This window comes from Mustela nivalis, assembly GCF_964662115.1.
Source record: "Mustela nivalis genome assembly, chromosome: 5".
Classification (NCBI taxonomy): domain Eukaryota; kingdom Metazoa; phylum Chordata; class Mammalia; order Carnivora; family Mustelidae; genus Mustela; species Mustela nivalis.
In genome coordinates this window covers 50199441-50204669 of record NC_139024.1, presented here as the reverse complement: position 1 = coordinate 50204669, position 5229 = coordinate 50199441, and the positions used below count along the sequence as shown (strand labels likewise).

The following is a 5229-nucleotide window of genomic DNA, read 5'->3' as shown; positions in this document are numbered from 1 at the left end:
ATGGAACATGTGTTCTCTATGCCCAGCATCAGTAACATGAAGATGCATCCATATTGTTGCATATAGAAATACTACATTTTTTCCTCATTCCTGACAAATGCATATTTTTATTTCTATTAAATATTCTATTTTTATTTACTTCCATTTGTTCTACATTTCTATATGTGTGTGCGTATCTATGTATAAAGTATATAAATGATGTATATGTACTTACATATAAAAATATACAACTATAGATTTTGTGCTGTGTTGTTGTATGTATATAATGGGCATATAACAGTAAAATGTGTGCATGGCTGCACAACTAGGGACGCTCACAGCTCTCAACAAGTGGCCCATTTTCTTTCAAAATGTCTGCTGTTCACAGAATTCTCTGCAAACTCAGCTTGAAGGATGATCACGCCCCCAAGTACACACAGGTCAAAGTATACACTAATTTGGATGCTGAGTGTGATGCTCTGACACTGAAACAGCCATCAAGAGCAAAGATGTGGACGAGCTCATTATTTTCAATATCTACCAACCAGAGAAATGAACTGAGACAGGATATTGCCTTCACCTACCAGAGAAGGACCAACAAGGAGCTTATATCAGTACTGAAGTCAGCCTTGTCTGGCCACCTGGAGACGGTGAGTTGGGGCTTACTGAAAACATCTGTTCAGTATAATGCTTCTCAATGCAAAGCCTCCATGAAGTCAGGACTGATGAGGACTCCCTCACTGAAACCACATGCTCAAAGACCAACCAAGAGCTTCAGGAAATTAACAGAGTCTACAATGAAATATACAAGACTAATATGGAGAAGGACATCATTTCTGACAGATCTGATGACTTCTGCTAGCTGATGGTTGTCCTCGCAAAGCATAAAAGAGCAGAAGATGGCTCTGTCATTGATTATGAACTGATTGACCAAGATGCCTGGGATCTCCACGATGCTGGGGTGAAGAGGAAAAGAACTGATGTACCCAAGTGGATCAGCATTGTGACCGAGCAGACTGTCACCTCCAGAAAGAATTTGGCAGGTGTTTAAGTGTTTAACAGCTACAGCCCTTATTTCATGCTGGAAAGCCTCAAGAAGGAGGTCAAAGGAGACCTGGAAGATGCTTTCCTGAACCAGTCCAGTGCATTCAGAACAAGCCCCTGTATTTTGCTGACAATTCCATGAAAGGCAAGGAGACCTGCAATAAAGTCTTGATTAGAATCATGGTCTCTTGCAGGGAAGTGGACATGTTAAAAATTAGGTGTTGATTCAAGAGTGAGTATGACAAGTCCCTGAACTACCATACCCAGCAAGACACCAAGGGCGACTACTAGAAAGTGCTGCTTATACCTGCCTGGTGGGGATGACTGAGGCCCACAATGGCATGAGCATCCAGGAGGGGTGCTCCTTTGTTTCCAGCTAACAGTTCTAGAAAATAGCCTGTGACTAACATCCCCTTTTGCCCATCCCTGTGGGGATGATGTTCTTACTGCCCCCCTCCCCATCTTTATTTCAGTTGTCTAAGCATTGCCTGCTTCTCACATTTAGTGTTTCCTTTGAGCCAAAGAAAGGAATAGCCCAAGGAGTTGTAAATGCATTCTGTGATGTGAAACACTTGGCCTCTTGTGTACCGTGTCATAAACAGATGGATAAACCGAATTTTTACTTTATAAGAAAATAAAAGTAAAATATGCATGCATGTGTGTATATATGTCGCTCTCGCCAGCAAGAACGACCAGGAGACCTCAGCAAAGCAAGCTTTATTTCTGTGTAGCTGTTGGGATCTCTCCCTCCCCCGCCCGTGCATGTCTATATATACCAAGGTTGCACAACCAATCACTCGCAGCCACATAGATACAAAATCCTAAGTTCCACCTACTGGCTTGCATTCAGCCGCCATCTTAATGGCGTGTTTACTTTTGGGCACCGAAAAAGCCGTGCGGCGCCCGCCCCCCTCCCCCCCGCGGGCCCAGCCGGAGCAGCTCCGCACCGTCGCCACCCGGGGGTGGTGGCGGCTTGAGGCAGCGACAGCCAAGGCAACGAGTGGGCACGGCGGAGCCCAGAAGCATCACTGCGCATGCGCTACAAGCCGCTGGGGCACCGACATCTCCCCCTTTTCTTTTATATTAGGCATGCAAGGCAGGAGATTGTGCCTGTCTTAGGTTGTCAGCTGCCATGAACATGCTTACCCGTCATCGGATAATTCCCCCTGGCTGGAGAACTCCTGGTTTAGGTTGCTATGTGCATGCAGCCAATCTTACCCGTCATTGACTACCGATCTAGCGCTGCCAGCCAGATTTGGGGAAATGTACCAGCTTCCAGTTCCATGCAAGCTTGAACTAGCGCCAACTGTTGCCTACATTGTTGTTTACGTAATGATGCAAAACGGCGGAACATAAGGATTTATAAAAGATACCCAATCCCGTAATGGAGCTATGTCAATCTCATCTGCTTAACTCTTTCGACAGATTAGCAGCAATAGAAAGGTCATGATAGGCCACGGAGGTTATGCAAAGTCCAGAAAGTGATTGGATGCATCTGGTCGTCAATAGTTTCTGGAGAATGTCCACTTGTTACAGATGTGGTGAGAGCTACAGCCGCTGCAGTTGCTGCAGCTGTGAAGGCTGCTACAGCCGCAATAATGGCTGCAGTGATCCCAAAGTGTCTTTTATGTCTTGAGAGCAATACAGGCGAATTGTTAGGATTTACAGAAATGGGCATGGGAATGAAAGTAGGTATACAGGAGGGAGGATGGCAGACTCATTCGTCAGTGGCATGGGGAACGGCCAGGCTTTCACTATTGCCCATTGGTGCATCTGTTGAAGGGATGCTGGTGTCGCCAGGATCGCTATCAGGCCGAGCATCAGGACGGGGCGGGCCGTGTTGATCGATTCTTCTAATCAGTCACTCCGGGACCCAGATAGGCACTTGGGCATCCTGTGGAAAAAGACAAACAGAACCTCGGTGCCATCTTAGGACCGGGTCAGGGCCTCTCCATTGGCCCCAGAGTATATCCTTCCACTTTGCCTGGGCTAGAGTGCATTCGGTAACTGCCGCATGCCTGTCCGCTGCAGATGTACCATTATGGTCCAAGGACAAAAAATTTAAAATGTAAAAGGTGAGAGATGTAAGATCACGGGGTGACTTGTAGTCATCCCCTATTCCCACTTTTCTTATTTTTTGTAAGCATCGTTTGAAGGTGCTATTGGTGCGTTCAATTATTCCTTGACCTTGTGGATTATAAGGTATACCTGTAGTATGGACTATACCAAATTGACTTAGGAATTGATGGATAGATTTTGATGTATATGCAGGTCCATTATCTGTCTTTATTTGTTTTGGGATACCCCAATCTGCGAAGCATCGTAGGCAGTGTGTGATGACTTGTTTTGAATTCTCCCCCGTGAGGGGAGTAGCCATTATGATACCCGAATAAGTGTCCACTGATATATGTACGTACTTTTGTTGCCCGAATTCAGGTACATGTGTGACATCCATTTGCCATAGGTGATTAGCTTGAAGGCCTTTGGGATTTACCCCTAAGGAAGGCTGAGGGAGTAATGTGGCACAATTCCCACAGGTCCTTACTATATCTCTTGCCTGTTCTTTGGTGATATGGAATCTATATCTTAAGGTATTAGAATTCACATGCCATTTGCTATGGAATAGCTTCGCCTGTTCTAAGGTAGGGCAAATAAGTTGGAAACGACTATAGTGGTCTGCTAGAGCATTGTCCTCGGATAATGGTCCTGGTAGGCTCATATGGGCTCTGATGTGATCTATAAAAAATGGTGCAGTGCGCAGTTGCACAACCTCTTGTAGTTGCCTTAAGATCCATGGAATAGGTGAATCACTTAAGGAGAGGATGGCTGTTTCAATATTTTTTGTTGCATTTACCACGTATTGACTATCAGAAATAATATTTAGGGGAGTGTCTGAAAATCTTTGGAGCACTAGGAGCACTACTAGTAGCTCTCTGACAGAGGGCGCTAGGGAGTCATATTTTTTCCCCGGCTTCTTTGTATGTCTTTCCCTTTAAAGGTTCATTAGGGACTTCCTCTTTTAATTTTAAGTGTGTCATGGCTTCCCCAAGCTCATCTTCAGAGGAGTTCTCCTCTGAATTTTCTCCCCCTCTGCTAGATCCTGCCTTAGAGGCTTCTCTGATCTGCTCCTCAATAACATTTTTAACCGTTTTATGGTTAGAGTCTAGCGGAGTGCCGTTAGCCTTAAGCACCTCCGTCAGTAATCCTCCCATCTTAGTAAACTTTGATCCCATTATTTCTTGTCCTATGCCTAGGAACCCTTTTACTTCTCGTCTTATACTTAAGAACTTTCTCATTTCTCGTCCTATACTTAGGAACTTTCTCATCTGAAATTTTGTGCACACTTACCGGATCGTTGCGTTCACTGAGAACTCCTCCCTGTAGGTTTTGGGTTTCCCGGGTTTCGGCACCACTTGTCGCTCTCGCCAGCAAGAACGACCAGGAGACCTCAGCGAAGCAAGCTTTATTTCTGTGTAGCTGTTGGGATCTCTCTCTCCCCCGCCCGTGCATGTCTATATATACCAAGGTTGCACAACCAATCATTCGCAGCCACATAGATACAAAATCCTAAGTTCCACCTACTGGCTTGCATTCAGCCGCCATCTTAATGGCGTGTTTACTTTCGGGCACCGAAAAAGTCGTGTGGCGCCCGCCCCCCCCCCCCCCGCGGGCCCAGCCGGAGCAGCTCTGCACCGTTGCCACCCAGCGGCGGCGATGGCTTGAGGCAGCGGCGGCCGAGGCAACGAGCGGGCACAGCGGAGCCCAGAAGCATCACCGCGCATGCGCTACAAGCCTCTCGGGCACCGACATATATATATAATATATAATAAAATGCATACAGATATAAGATGTATGTAATAAAGTTATTTTAAAATGTTATTATGTTAATATCCTGAGGTTCACATTAAATAAAATACTAGATTAGAAGAGTATGACTGGGGGTGCCTGGGTGGCTCAGTGGGTTAAAGTCTCTGCCTTTGGCTCAGGTCATGACCCCAGGGTCCTGGGATCGAGCCCCACATTGGGCTATCTGCTCAGCAGGGAGCCTGCTTCCTTCTCCCTCTCTGCCTGCCTCCCTGCCTACTTATAATCTCTCTGTCAGATAAATAAATTAATTAATTAAATTAAAAAAAAAGAAGAGTATGACTGACCAGCTAAGAGTTAATTACATGGCATGAAAAGGCAAATGAATCAATGAATCTGTCT

General features: G+C 45.6%; 1 pseudogene across 1 annotated transcript; it reads left to right on the top strand.

Annotated features, from left to right (window-relative positions):
* The first annotated feature begins 350 nt into the window (after window positions 1–350).
* LOC309864598 (annexin A2 pseudogene) lies at window positions 351–1461 on the top strand (annotated as a pseudogene). Its single transcript has one exon. The product of its transcript is annotated as an annexin A2 pseudogene (transcript).
* The last annotated feature ends 3768 nt before the right edge of the window (window positions 1462–5229 follow it).